The sequence below is a fragment of the Erpetoichthys calabaricus genome, chromosome 1 (assembly GCF_900747795.2).
Source record: "Erpetoichthys calabaricus chromosome 1, fErpCal1.3, whole genome shotgun sequence".
Classification (NCBI taxonomy): domain Eukaryota; kingdom Metazoa; phylum Chordata; class Cladistia; order Polypteriformes; family Polypteridae; genus Erpetoichthys; species Erpetoichthys calabaricus.
The window spans coordinates 126,676,690-126,693,082 of record NC_041394.2 but is presented as its reverse complement, the minus strand read 5'-3'; the positions used below and the strand labels follow the sequence as shown (position 1 = coordinate 126,693,082).

The 16,393-nt window shown below is 40.2% G+C and overlaps 1 protein-coding gene across 2 annotated transcripts in view; it reads left to right on the top strand.

The window, feature by feature from the left end:
* The window catches only part of bmp1a (bone morphogenetic protein 1a), a 436,202-nt gene that overhangs the window by 385,801 nt on the left and 34,008 nt on the right, over positions 1–16,393 (top strand). The window lies entirely within an intron of this gene.

Sequence of the window (16,393 nt, the reverse complement as noted above, 5' to 3'; positions counted from 1 at the left end):
GGAATAAATTGACCAAATCCAGGTGTGTAAAGCTTGTAGAGACTTACCCACAAAAACTTAAAGCTGTAATTGTTCAAGGGGCTTCTAGAAAGTACTGATTTAATGGTCTGAGTACTTATTACAATGAGAGATTCTTTTTCAAAACATGTTTTCACTTTGTCATTATGGGTTATTCGATGTAAATAGATTGACAAAAATAGAAAATTTATCTATTTAAGATTAAATCTACAACACAATAAAATGTGCAAAAAGACATCTGAATACTTTCTGAATCCATTGTATGCCCAATTTGCTGTTCATTAAGCATTCATTTTCCTCTCACTTTGAAATTCTTAGCAAATAAATGATTTCAGTGGCAGCAATAAGCAAATCATCAACTTTTATTTACCGTAAAATTGACATAGATTTACATGCCTTTCTAGTCTAATGAAGCAAGCTTGTGCAAACAAAGCTGGTGAAGTCTGTGTCATTCCAGGTTTCAAGACACAATATTAGAGCTGAACCAATTGTCAATCTGTTAATGAAATGAGGCAGAAAATTGGAATAATGAAATAGTTTCATGGTTCTGCAAATTGAACACTTTTAGTGCCATAAAAAATTCCCCTTCACGTACATGTTATGAGAGGCTCCGTGTTTGTGGCTGAAGAGTTTCATTTCTGAGCTGGTAAAGTAGGTTCATTTATTCATTTTTTGTCATGGTTTTCTGATGTTTCTATTAATAGGTTTTTCACTGTTTTATGTCTTTATAAAGTGGGCAATAGACAGTGAACTGTAGAAATTACTTAACTGAATAAATCGGGGCAATTCTTGACAACCTCCATTACCAATTAGTTAAATGATCTACCTGTTAACTCTGCTAAACATAATCAGAATGGTCAATTTCATTACCTCCAGATACAGTATGAAAGTTAGATCCCTCTTCTAGAAAATTACCAAATTTTAATATAAGCTGATTTGCAGTGATACTGAACAAACCATGATACAAATACCTTTGTTGCAGCAGCAGCATTTTTGTCACTATTTTGTTTTTTTTCCTTGGCCACCAGATGGTTGTGTTGCTGTCATCATGACACAACAATTATGGCTATGGTATGAGGTCCTGGAAGTGACAAGGGTCGATGTCATCAACTATGTTTCACTAACCATGTTTTATGATATCTTTCTTTTTGCATTTGTTAGTTGATCTTTTAAGATTTCTTGGTTTTGCTTTGATTTCTCTTACTACAATAACTGGATTTAGATTTGGGTACTCACACTCACCAGGATTTAACTTTGGGCTGGACTTTCTACTCATTTTCATTTACTGTCCTGGTTATGCCTTTAAACTTGGTAGCCTTTTCTGCAGAAGGCTAACATGCTTGTAAGGGATGAAGCAGAATCAAGATTATGTAGAACTCCACATATGTTATCATTTTTTTTTTTTATAATTCACAAGCCTTATTTTATAGTTTGCATCTGTTTTCATATGACAGCAAGGGGTATTTATGTTTCACCAAAAAGCTGGGTCCTTGTCATGCTTTTAAGGTAAAATAATGATATCCATATTAATTCTCAAGTTTAAAAGACTAGATGATGCAGCCTGTTTTATCATATCAAAAAGAGGAAGGGTTGAATGTTTCCAAAATAAGATAATAACACAGGAGAAGGCCTTACAAACACTCATAACCTCCAGAGCTTTTAGTTTGAAATGAAAATGGAAGTATGTAAAAGAGAAGCCTCTTCCTGCAAGAGACAGTGATTTGGAAGTTTATCAAGAAATGATTTGATATCAGAGGGTGGAATCTACAAATAATTTGGTATTGTAATTTAAAAATGTATTATTGATTATACATTATTATTATAATATATTATTATATTATTATATTCCACGCGTCCTGGAAAACCTGAAAATTTTGAGGGTTATTTTCCAGTCATTGAAATGACCTGGAAACTGATCAGAATGGCCAAATGTCCTGGAAATAATCTTTCTTGTCCTGGAATTTTATTTCTGTTTTCGCTTTTTAATTTTTCTGTTTGAAACAGCTTGCTGTTCGTAAGTCTAGATATGATGACAGCTGAGCTAGGTCGTGGCCTCTGCTGCGCAATGTCTCCACCTACTGAGACATGTATAGGCAATTATATTTGAGTTTTGACCCTCGTTGCTCAAGCTTGTCAGTAGCTGACAGGAGAACAACAGAACATCAGTTCATCACTTGAAATTTCTGCTGAGTGCATGACTGTAAGTATGACCACAGTGCATATGGTGCAACTGACAGTTTTGTTACTTCATACCATCTGATGTGGACCCAGGTCGCATATTAAACATGTCATGTAAATTGGCGATGCTAATTTCTGTTAGCCTGTTAATGGCAATTCCCATTAGGTGTTAGCATAGTGCTAATTGTCTAATGACGGTAATCAGAATCAGAATCAGAATACTTTATTGATCCTGGAGGAAATTGCTTAATCAATCTAAAATCATTTTGTAGGCCTACGTGGTCCCACTGTTAAGCAAATAAATTCAGTGAACCAAACCTAAAACAGCACGAACACAATAACAGTCTTAAAAAGAATTAGACTAAGAGCTACTGCTTTCATTTAAAACAAATAGGGCTTAGGCTACTTGAAGCCTACATCTAAATGCCTGTTCTTGTGTGTTTGTGTAGGTTCGTGTGATATCCTTGCAGCCGAGCAATCGCCACACAATAAATATTACTTGGCTTGTGCCGTTTATTTGCACAACTGAACACGCTTAACAGCTCCTAGCTCAACTTCTTATTCTAGCGTGCTTCCATTATTCCACAGAACGTTAGCTCCCTCTAGAGGAATTATATGGGTATGCTTTCACATTAAGTTTACCACAGTTAGCCTACAGAAAATCTGTACTGGATCAGTATTTCTATTTAGCCTACATTTTTGTACATTACTGTATTTAATGTTTTTGACACTAATAGGCAGTGTTGCAGGAAAAATAGTAGCATATAATGGTTAATTTAGAGAATGTATTTCTAATTACAGAAGTGAGGGAAAGCAGAATCATGTCAAGGAGGTATACGTTTAAGGAGGAATGGAAGATAAATCCTGAGTTCAGGGACTGGATAGGACATGTGACAGATAATGTACATCGGGCATACTGCAAGATATGCAAGAAAGCTTTTGATGTAGGCAAAATGGGCATTTCTGCTGTTAAAAGCCATGCCAAAGGACAGGGACACAAGAGGGTCATGTCAAGTCAAGGCACAGGACCACGCATGACTGATTTCATCAATCTCCCACCCCCCCACAATTCTGAAGCTAGCAGACAGGCAGCAGAATCAGAGAGTCAAGCAAGTAGCGAGGTCCAGCCATCAACTTCTGTAGCTCCACCTCAAGCTACACCCACAATCGGAACTCATTTTTCAAGTGAAGCTGTTTTAGAAGCAGAGATCCGCTGGGTGATTAAAGTGGCCCTTTCCAAATAGTCTTTCAATTCCTGTTCAGATATGGGTTCATTGTTTCACCTGATGTTTCCAGATAGTGAAATTGCCCAAAAATTCTCATGTGGTGCAACAAAAGCAGCGTATCTGATGTGTTTTGGCCTTGCACCATATTTCAGAGACAAGCTAGTGAAAGACATTAGACAGTCCAACTGCTATACCATTTCATTTGATGAATGCCTCAACAAAATAACACAGACCGAGCAGATGGATGTGCTTGTGTGGTACTGGAGTGATAATGAAGAAAAGGTAGTTGTGCATTATCTGGACTCCCAGTTTCTAGGGCACACACAATCAGAGAAGCTTGTTGAGAGCATTAAAGTTTCCCTCTCTCCACTTGATCCAAACAAGCTCCTGCAAATCTCGATGGATGGACCAAGTGTCAACAAAAAAGTTTTGAGATTATTTGAAGAAGACAGGTCTAAGGAGGCCCCAGATATTAGAAGCTTGATAAACCTAGGAACCTGTGGTCTTCATACAGTTCATGGAAGCTTCCAACAAGGTGAGAAGGAAAGTGGATGGAAGATAGGTGACAAACTAAGAGCCCTTTGGCAGCTTTTTCATGACACACCAGCCAGACGGGATGACTTTATTGAAATACCAAAACATCAACATTCCCTCTAAAATTCTGTGCTCACAGGTGGGTGGAGGACTTGCCAGTGGCAGAGAGAGCACTTAAGATGTGGCCACATGTTGAAATATTTGTCGACAATTACAAGAAACTGCCAAAGAGTAAAATGCCAACGTCAACATCATACACTGTGGTCAGAGAGGCGGTTGGTGACCCCCTTTTTGAGGCAAAATTACAGTTTTTTGCCTATGTGGCAAGGCAGCTGAAACCCTTTCTTGAGACTTTCCAGACTGATGCCCCCATGATGCCATTTTTGGCAAAAGACCTTCAGGCCCTTCTGAAGAGTTTGATTTCATGCTTTATGAAGAGGGAGGTACTGGATAACATCAAAACACCTGTCCAAATGCTTAAAATTGATGTACTGGACAAAACACTCCATTTGCCACTGAAAGAGGTGGATCTTGGCTTTGCCACCAAACAAGCTCTTGAGAAAGCCTCAGAGAAGCTGCTTGAAAAAACGCTGCCAGGTCAACAATTCCGGAGAGAATGTGTAGCCTTCCTGTCTGCAACAACAAAGAAACTGCTGGACAAATGCCCTTTGAATTATGCAGCAGTAAGGCACATGGCATGCCTAGATCCAGTAACTATGATCAGCGATGAAAGGCGTGCCATCTCCATGTTTGAGAAGCTCTTACAGCTGCTTCTTAACGCCAAATGGCATACAGCAGAGGACTGTGACCAAATCCTGAGTGAGTACACGATGTTCCTCACTGAAATGGTGCAGCACCATAAGGAGGAATTTCAAGGGTATAGAAGTAGCTCCTGTCGGCTGGACACATTCATGGGAAGATTTGCTGGTGACAAAGCAGAGTACGCAATTCTGTGGAAATCAATGAAAGACCTGTTCACATTGTCACATGGGCAAGCAGCGGTCGAAAGAGGGTACTCTGTGAATAAGGACATGCTGGTTACAAATCTGAAAGGAAGGACTCTGATGTCTCTTCGCCTAATCCAAGATTCTTTGACTGGTGGCTAATTTGATGGAGTATTGCCAAAGCCCCTCTTGCAGCATTGCAGAAATGCCAGGATGCGATATGTCCAATACCTTGATGATGAAAAAAAGAAGATAAAGGAAACTGAAAATGACAAGCAAAGAGAAGAGCTCCGCTCTGAAATCACAAAAGTGGCAGCAAAGAGACAGAAAATAATCACTAGCATTGAGGCAATGCAAGAAGAAGCAGATGCAATGGCAGAGAAGGCTGAGAGAAAACAGGACTTTACACTGCTCACAAAATCTAATGCCTATCGTAAAAGTGTTGCTGAAAAAAAGAAAGAGGTCATCGGTCTGGATGCAGTTTTATCAGACCTCAAGGAGCAACACCAGCATTGTTTCTAAACCTAGGCCTACACCAGATGCCTTTTTCATAGGTTACACTACAGTGACTTATAGATTGTTTTTTTTCCAATATACTGGAGTTCAGGCTCTTATCCTTTGTTCCTAGTATTCTTTCTAGTTTAACCAAGTTTTCAACTCAGGAATTGATGGCAAGGCTATCATGATTTAAAATGGATGTATTTTGCTTCTTTTCCCATAAAGATAAGTTCTTTATTATAATCTTTGTCGTTGACTTATGCAAATTCTACAGCTGCTGTATTCCCAGTAAAGCTACCAGTTGAAAGTTAACTCTGACTTTGTTTTGTCGCGTGCCAGTTGTTGCATATATTAGTGTTTTCCACAATCCAAGAGGCATTTATTTCTTTAAAAGAGTTTTGCAGTTTAAAACAGTGTGTAACAAAAAGAGGTCAAACAACTCCATTATACATCAGTGCATTAATTGGTGTTGCCTTTATGTAATTTAGCATATCGGTGACACAAAGTCCCTGCATAATCAAAGAGAAATTAAAATGGCGTTAAGCCTGCGACTAAAGTGTATGACTGTATGACCAGATCCTGTCTTGAATTTCCGGAAAAAGCTTTTGGAAATGTCCTGGAAAATGATTCCTTAAAAAGAGTGGGAACCCACCCAATAATTTATTATTGAAATTGAGCCAGATTTAAAATGAAAAGAGAGAGAGAATGGAGACAAAAGGTTGTTCTTCCTGATTTGATTCGGAGTAATCTGCCTGGATTCCATTACATAATGAGTGAGTTCTAGTATATTGAATTACTGTTTTTACTAAAGCACTACTGAGCTCAGGTCTGTTATTCACAATTAAGAGTTCTCAATCTTTACTCACCACAAGCAGCCATGACCTTCCATGGATCAATACTAGGATACGAATTCTACTCCTTCAGATTTTGGAGTGCACAAGATATGACATGAAATTACATGTGAAACCTTTAATTGCCTCCAAGGCATAGAGCTGAGATTAAGCACTGAAACTCTTCCCAATTAACAGCAAGCTCTTCACAAAACGTTTATTGTTTAGAAGAGTGGTATTGCATTTTAACCTTAGAGCACTAAAAGTATAAAGAGACTGATGTTATGACAATTGGCAACATTTGCAATAAGATAAAAGATTGAGGCTAGCGTAGTGTCTGAAATGGATGGAGCAAGAGGGCATGAAATGAAAGTGTGATCAATATGGGACTGAAAAGTTAAGAAGTGAAAATGAGCATTTCTAACAGAAGGGTTCAGTAACTGGAAAGAATCAATCAAATTTTGGCCTACATAAAATTTACATCAAAGGAAGTGCCACCTTGCCAATCAGAGGGGGCTCCTACTATTAGCATATTTATTGCTGCATTTGGTACAATATAACAATAGCAATCACAACCGCACTATCGGAAGATTTCACCAAGTGACTGTTGAGATCAGAAATGTGATACAGGAGAGTGAATACAGGGTATAAAATTAAGCTGAGACAAATGATAATTTTTGACCTCCTAGCTTAACCTGCAAGTAACAAAATCACTCCACCTTACCACTTTATTTATATGGTATATCCCTCATTTGCAGGTTATGTCTGAAGAGAATATAAACACCACAGTTTTAGAGGAAGTAGAAGGAAAACAATGCAACCCATCATCCGGCCATGGGCCGTAGCTGCAAAAAGACGTACTGCGCAGGCGCAAAAAGAGTCCGCGAGAGTCGGCTGAGGAGCCGAGAAAGGCGGACAAAAGAGGGCGAGAGAGGCGGATGAGGGTCCACGAGAGGCGCAGGCGCAAAAAGAGTCCGCGAGAGTCGGAGAAAGGCGGACAAAAGAGGGCGACAAAGGCGGATGAGGGGCCGCGAGTGGCGGACAAGACCACAGAAAAAAGGAGTGAGCACATACAAAAAGGAGTCACACAAGCACCGAAAAAAGGAAAAGGCACATAAAAAAGTACTCAACCGCGGGCAAAGCACAAAACACATTGCACACGAAACTAAACACAACAAAAAAAAAGAACAGACGAGCGCACAACGGCAAGGCACGACCACCCCCCCTACAGGCACGGGACGGGACACACACCAAGAGGGGGATTCAACAAGCCCATGGAAGACAATAAAAAAGAACACAAAACCACCCCACAGACCCTACAAGCAAGGGACGGGACACACACAAAGAGGGGGATTCAAACAAGACACAGGAACACAAAAAGAAAGAAGACGCTCGCGCAACAACAATCCCCCCCACACATCCATAAGAAGTGACACCCAAAGCCACATATTCTAAAGTGAACGTCGACACCTTCACACTAGGCAGCATGGGTGTCGGCATAGGTGTCAAGCCCATGGGACACAAAAAGAAAGAAGACGCTCGCGCAACAACAATCCTCAACCCCCCCCCCCCCAATAAGAAGTGACACCCAAAACCACATTTCTAAAGAAAACGTCCATATTAAACATACGTCATCTAAACACCTTCACACTAGGCAGCATAGGTGTGAGCATAGGTGTATCTCCTTACAATAAAGCACTATTAACCGTTCAACTCCAGAAAAGGATACATATTAACAGTGAGTGCGATCCTCCTTATTTCGCAAAGTGGTGGCAAATCAATTAAAACTACAAAATAGCGCGTCACAAATAATGTACATGCAACAACGCGTCAGTCAAACGCCACAAGCAAAACATGCCCGTCGCGGACATCAACGCCAGACACCTGCTAAATGCTTACGCCAGTTGGCTGACAACGCCTTCAATAATGAGTCCACTATTGAGGAAAATTCATTGGGATTAATGAATGTTATTTGCAATCATTGTCATTCACTTAACTTCCCAGAAGAAACAACTGGCAATACAAATAATGAATTTACACGTAGTTGTCAAAAGGGTAAAATTAGACTGCCTCCTTTACATATAATCACCACGGACCCAGTGTCATTGAAACAAAACCGGAATAAAGCTAGGTCAGAAATTAAAGACAGAGTAGAAAGCAAAGTAAAACGTCATAAACAGGTTGAACAAGGGGGCCACGCACATGGACAGCAGGTTACAGATAATAAAGACCGGAATTCAAAAGCTTGAAAAACATGAGCTCAAGTGACCAAAGATACAAACTGAAACGAGAAAAACTACGGGGTCCGCAGTAGTCCAAAATGCACCGCGTAATAGTACGGACGAAGCTCTGTATTACCAGTGGGGGACTCCACAATGACACGGGCAAACGCTCCGCATTAAACGTGCGTCATCCGGACACGTAGCTGCCCAGCGGGCACGGGTTGAAAACGCCGGGGGTAGGCGAGCGAAGCAAGCAGGGGGCGGAGCCCCCTTGTGTTATTAGATTTCTTATTACGGAAGCACACATCTGCACCCAAAAAATGCAATTCCTGGATCTAAAAACCATGTCAGTATGGTGACGATGGACAAGGTCCAACATGCTACTGACCCAAGTTCAAAGCCTTGAAGTTCTATGAAATTATTTTAAGATTAGCCATAGTCGGTGCAAAAAAGGTGATAGATGGAAGGGAGTGTGAGACAACAGGAAAAAGAAAAACTGATATATTGTGCTGTAGTGATCAGTGAATTCAGAAATCTAAACCCAGAAGGGCCAGTCAGCTCAGATTCCCACCCACAATCACAGCCAAATCTCTGGTATTTACTCCAACCCATAATCACCATGAAACATAATGTGATTTCCTCAGATCTTGGAAAATTAGTATGTTTCATGTCTTGGTGGTGTAGTGCTTAAGGCTAAATACTTCGAAATCTAAGGTTATGGGTTCAAATTCCACTACTGACACTGTATTACTTCACCTGCCAGTGCTCCCAATTGGTAAAACAAAAGTAAAGTATCCAAATGTATCGCTCAAATGTTGTAAGACTCCTTGGATAAAGGCATTAGCCAAATAATAATGAGTAAGTAATAAGCAATAAGGTTGTTTCATAGAGGTTAAGTGTGCATATTAAAAAGTGAAAGAAACAGATAAATCAAGATTTTTCTTTAATCAGCGTCTAAAGTAAACAACTAGTGACACTTGCTACCTTCAGAATAGCAATATATGGCTTTTGACCTGCAAGTGCATTATGTCATTGGATGACAAGTGGATTACCCAGTAATAAGTGGGAGTTTTTCATATACACGTACTGGCCTTTTCCAAGCCTTCACTTTATTTCCCAGCTTGGTGAACAACACCAATTTCACTTTATTCACTTTATCTTAGTTTATTCAACTGTCAGTTTTAAGACAAATGACCCACAGTGTCAGGTTTGAAATCCCAGGAAAAACTTAACTACAACCATTGACAAGAGAACAGAAGAAAAATCTTCTGCTTTTAAGTGGTCAACATGTCACTTTTTACAATCCCTCATTATAAAGTCTGGTGAGTCCACCCAAAAATAATATTTATTATGTGTTACTTACCCCATGTAGTTTGTAGTGGTGGCAGAGGAAACTGTTTAATCTCATGTTTTCATGCAGAATGAGAGAAAGACGTTTATGATGTAATGGTGAATCATACTATCCAACAGAAAATGATATGTAAAAGTCTTTGGAAAAATGGAAAAAAATTATCTCACCTGATGCATAATCCACATGTCTATTATTCATTTCCTTCCTTAAAATGTTCAAAATGTGTGCATATTTGGCTAAAATATTATTAATACTTTCCAGAAAACTCAGCAGAGAAAATAAACTGACTGGGCTGTATCTCCACCTGGACATCGTATTCCTCCCCCGTCGGAAATACATCCACTGTGCGTCCTGCCGGAGTCTCCAGGCTGACACTTCAAAAATAATAAACTCCATCTGGTCCAGTTCTTGACATCCCCCACGTAACTTAGGCAGAGTCGCTGACCACAGTGTGTTAGCCAGCCTAGCCCAGCCAGCTAACACCATTACTAAATGCGATAACGCCATTGTCAACTTTGGTCTGTTGAACATCCGCTCACTTACGAGCACTGGGCATTTCATCCACGATCTCCTCACTGATCGTAAGTTTGACTTTTTCTGTCTAACCGAGACATGGCAACAACCTCATCACTTTTCCCAACTTAACAAATCCACTCCCCCAGGGTTTGTTCACATCTGGAGGAGGAGGTCTCGCATTAATGTATCGTGAGAAGTGTCTGTTCCTGCCTTCAGTTCTTTCTAAATCAAATAATGACTTTCTGAATGACTTTGTTGTTTTTCTTACACACTTATCTACAGTTTCATCAAACATAATACTTCTGGGGGATTTCAATATACCTATGGATAATATCAATGTCCCTATTACTAGAGACTTTATATCCTGCCTTGAGAGTTTTGGATTCCAGCAGCATCCCACCCACTCTAAAGGACATATCTTGGACTTGATTTGCTGTTCTGGAGTTACCCTGCTTGATTGTACTGCAGATGAACTCCCCATAACTGATCATTTTCTTATTTCATTCAATGTTAAACTTGCACTTTCCAATACTAAGCTTTCCCATCTCATAATATCCATAATATTAAGAATATTCCTCTAGTATTGATTCCCTTATGGATATTCATAATTTATCCACTCCTGAAGAACTGGTCTCACACTGTAACACTGGACTTAATGGTATTCTTAACTCTGTCGCTCCATTAAAAACTAGATATGTTTCTTTCTCCTTTTCTGCTCCCTGGTTCACAAATGAAATTCGGCTTTTGAAGGCCAAAGGCCAGCAACTTGAACGGTTGTACAGTATAAAAAAACTGGACTCTTTGTTCACAAAGAGATGTACAAAAATCATATACTTTATTACAAGGACTGTATTGCCCAAACTAAATCTAACTATTATACTCACATTATTTATTCCAATGAAGGCAACACCAAGTCATTGTTTTCACTGCTTAATAATATCACACAACCCCTGGATTCTTTACCTTATCACCTTTACTCAACTGATTTTTACAATTCCCTTATGTCCTTTTTTAATGAAAAAATCCAGAGGATACACCAGTCTCTCGGTATAGATTCCGCCAGTATTTCATTTGAATTTCACCCACCAACTCACTCATTTTCCTCTTTTCAGCTCCCTACTTTCTCAGAAATCTCAGATCTTGTCTGTAAGTCTAAGCCATCCACCTGTCAACTGGACCCCCTCCCTATAGTTCTGGTCAAAGCCTGCCTCCCCTCTCTGGTCCCCTTATCTCTGCTATAATCCACTCTTCTCTCACTACTGGTACTGTTCCTTCATCTTTTAAAACTGCTGCAATAACCCCAATACTGAAAAAACCTGGTGCCGATCTGACTAATTTCAGCAATTTTCATCCTATTTCTAATCTACCCTTCATTTCCAAAATTCTTGAAAAAATAATGTCTATTCAACTTCATTCTCATTTATCTCAAAATAATCTGTATGCATGGTTCCAGTCTGGTTTTTGTCCCCTCCACAGTACAGAAACGGCACTTATAAAAATTACTAATGACCTCCCTATGGCAGCCGATCGTGGTTTAATTTCTATTCTCATCCTCCTTGATCTGAGTGCAGCCTTTGACACTATTTGTCACACTACTCTTCTCAATAGATTATCTTCGATTTGCATTACCCACACTCCACTAGATTGTTTCAGATCCTACCTCTCAGGCCGCACTCAGTTTTTTCAGCTTAAAACTTTCACATCCCCACCCACCGCTGTTACTTCAGGTGTGCCCCAGGGCTCTGTCCTGGGACCCTTCCTTTTCATTATTTACCTCCTTCCCCTTGGTAATATCTTCTGTAAATATAATATACAGTATATATTAGCTTCCACTGTTATGCTGATGACACCCAGCTCCATCTCACTAGCAAACCTACTGCTTCCTTTCCACCCTCCTCACTTATTGATTGCATAGCAGAAATCAAATCCTGGTTTTCTTCAAATGTTCTTAAATTAAATAGTGACAAAACTGAGGTTCTCCTCATTGGTACAAAATCAACATTATCCAAAACTGATCATTTTTCCTTTGTTATTGATAATTCCTCTGTCTCCCCTTCCCCACAGGTTAAGAGTCTGGGTGTCATCCTTGACAGTACTGTATCCTTTCAGTCCCACATCAATAACATCTCCCGGTCTGCATATTTCCACTTGCGCAATATTAATCGTATTTGCCCCTCCCTCACTCACCACACCACTGCTGTCCTTTTTCATAGCCTTGTCACTTCTTGTCTGGATTATTGCAATTCCCTTTTCTTTGGCCTTTCTCGCAAATCTCTTTATAAGCTTCAACTGATTCAGAATTCAGCTGCCTGCATCATTACTAGAACTCCCTCTATTCACCATATCACTCCAGTCTTGCAGCAGCTTCATTGGCTTCCAGTTAAGTTCCGCATTCAATTCAAAATTCTATTGTTAACTTTTAAGGCTATCCACAACCTTGCCCCTCCATATTTGTCCGACTTCCTCCATGTTGCCATTCCCTCCTGCACCCTTAGATCCTCTTCCTCCATCCACTTGACTGTCCCCTTCGTCCGTCTTACCACTATGGGGAGCAGAGCATTCAGTTGCTCTGCTCCCTAGCTCTGGAACTCACTACCATCTGAGCTTAGAAATATTGAATCATTTTCACTTTTCAAATCTAAACTTAAAACTCATTTGTTTAAGACTGCTTTTTCTCTTTGATTACAATTGCTCTGTCTGAATTTAATTTTGTATTTTAGTTTTGTTTATAATGTGTGTTTTATCTATTGTTTGGTGTCCTTGAGTGTTGAGAAAGGCGCCTATGAATAAATAAAATGTATTATTATTATTATTATAAACAGTAAATGTGCAGCAACATAATACTGTGCATTTGAATTGAAGAAAGGACTCTTGACACCCACAGCTATTGGTCTGTTGCTAATTACATCTTTGCAGTTGCTCTTTCTTTCTCTCGGCAGACTATTTTAAGAAGTCAGCAGAAGACTAAAAAGCTTGTGGTTAAAATCCATGCTATAATCCACGTTAGCCTCTTTGGGTTTTCTTGTCTGGCATAACACACCACTTAAGTATTTTCTGTGGGCAGGACATTACATTTGAGCATGCTGTTCTTTTGGATTGTTTGATACCATCTATAGAAAAGATCTTTTCCTATGTTGTCCATTTGTGATAAATATAGCAATCAACCACAAGATTAAAACCATCTGCCTAATATAGTGTAGGTCTTTCTCATACCTCCAAAACAGCTCTGACCCATCGAGGCATGGACTCCACAAGACCTCTCATGGTGCCCTGTGGTATCTTGGCATGAAGACATTAGCTTCGGGTCCTTTAAGTCCAGTAAGTTGCGAAGCAGGGCCTTCATGGATTAGATACAGTGGTGTGAAAAACTATTTGCCCCCTTCCTGATTTCTTATTCTTTTGCATGTTTGTCACACAAAATGTTTCTGATCATCAAACACATGTAACCATTAGTCAAATATAACACAAGTAAACACAAAATACAGTTTTTAAATGATGGTGTTTATTATTTAGGGAGAAAAAAAATCCAAACCTACATGGCCCTGTGTGAAAAAGTAATTGCCCCCTTGTTAAAAAATAACCTAACTGTGGTGTATCACACCTAAGTTCAATTTCCGTAGCCACCCCCAGGCCTGATTACTGCCACACCTGTTTCAATCAAGAAATCACCTAAATAGGAGCTGCCTGACACAGAGAAGTAGACCAAAAGCACCTCATGCCAAGATCCAAAGAAATTCAGGAACAAATGAGAACAGAAGTAATTGAGATCTATCAGTCTGGTAAAGGTTTTAAAGCCATTTCTAAAGCTTTGGGACTCCAGCGAACCACAGTGAGAGCCATTATCCACAAATGGCAAAAACATGGAACAGTGGTGAACCTTCCCAGGAGTGGCCGGCCGACCAAAATTACCCCAAGAGCGCAGAGACGACTCATCCGAGAGGTCACAAAAGACCCCAGGACAACGTCTAAAGAACTGCAGGCCTCACTTGCCTCAATTAAGGTCAGTGTTCACGACTCCACCATAAGAAAGAGACTGGGCAAAAACGGCCTGCATGGCAGATTTCCAAGACGCAAACCACTGTTAAGCAAAAAGAACATTAGGGCTCGTCTGAATTTTGCTAAGAAACATCTCAATGATTGCCAAGACTTTTGGGAAAATACCTTGTGGACTGATGAGTCAAAAGTGGAACTTTTTGGAAGGCAAATGTCCCGTTACATCTGGCATAAAAGGAACACAGCATTTCAGAAAAAGAACATCATACCAACAGTAAAATATGGTGGTGGTAGTGTGATGGTCTGGGGTTGTTTTGCTGCTTCAGGACCTGGAAGGCTTGCTGTGATAGATGGAACCATGAATTCTACTGTCTACCAAAAAATCCTGAAGGAGAATGTCCGGCCATCTGTTCGTCAACTCAAGCTGAAGCGATCTTGGGTGCTGCAACAGGACAATGACCCAAAACACACCAGCAAATCCACCTCTGAATGGCTGAAGAAAAACAAAATGAAGACTTTGGAGTGGCCTAGTCAAAGTCCTGACCTGAATCCAATTGAGATGCTATGGCATGACCTTAAAAAGGCGGTTCATGCTAGAAAACCCTCAAATAAAGCTGAATTACAACAATTTTGCAAAGATGAGTGGGCCAAAATTCCTCCAGAGCTCTGTAAAAGACTCATTGCAAGTTATCGCAAACGCTTGATTGCAGTTATTGCTGCTAAGGGTGGCCCAACCAGTTATTAGGTTCAGGGGGCAATTACTTTTTCACACAGGGCCATGTAGGTTTGGATTTTTTTTTCTCCCTAAATAATAAAAACCACCATTTACAAACTGCATTTTGTGTTTACTTGTGTTATATTTGACTAATGGTTAAATGTGTTTGATGATCAGAAACATTTTGTGTGACAAACATGCAAAAGAATAAGAAATCAGGAAGGGGGCAAATAGTTTTTCACACCACTGTAGATAGATAGATAGATAGATAGATAGATAGATAGATAGATAGATAGATAGATAGATAGATAGATAGATAGATAGATAGATAGATAGATAGATAGATAGATAGATTCTTTCTTTCTTTCTTTCTTTCTTTCTTTCTTTCTTTCTTTCTTAATCCCAAAGGGAAATTTACATACTCCAGCAGCAGCATACTGATAAAGAAAATATTAAATTAAACAGTGATAACAATGCAGGTATACAGACAGACAATAACTTTGTATAATGTTAACGTTTACTCCCCCGGATGGAATTGAAGAGTCGCATAGTGTGGGCGAGGAACGATCTCCTCAGTCTGTCAGTGGCGCAGGAAAGTGACAGTAGTCGGTCGCTGAAGCTGCTCCTCTGTCTGGAGATGATACTGTTTAGTGGATGCAGTGGATTCTCCATAATTAACAGGAGCCTGCTCAGTGCCTGTTGCTCTGCCACAGATGTCAAACTGTCCAGCTCCATGCCTACAATAGAGCCTGCCTTCCTCATCAGTTTGTCCAGGCGTGAGGCGTCTCTCTTCTTAATGCTGCCTCCCCAGCACACCACCGCGTAGAAGAGGGCACTCACCACAACCGTCTGGTAGAACATCTGCAGCATCTTATTGCACATGTTGAAGAACGCCAGCCTTCTAAAGAAGTATAGTCGGCTCTGTCCTTTCTTACATAGAGCATCAGTATTGGCAGTCCAGTCCAATTTATCATCCAGCTGCACTCCCAAGTATTTATAGGTCTGCACGCTCTGCACACAGTCACCTCTGATGATCACGGGGTCCATGAGGGGCCTGGGCCTCCTAAAATCCACCACCAGCTCCTTGGTTTTGCTGGTGTTCAATTGTAGGTGGTTTGAGTTGCACCATTTAACAAAGTCCTTGATTAGGTTCCTGTACTCTTCCTCCTGCCCACTCCTGATGCAGCCCACAATAGCAGTGTCGTCAGAGAACTTTTGCATGTGGCAGGACTCCGAGTTGTATTGGTAGTTCCGATGTATATAGGCTGAACAGGACCGGAGAAAGTACAGTCCCCTGCGGCGCTCCTGTGTTGCTGACCACAATGTCAGACCTGCAGTTCCCAAGACGCACATACTGAGGTCTGTCTT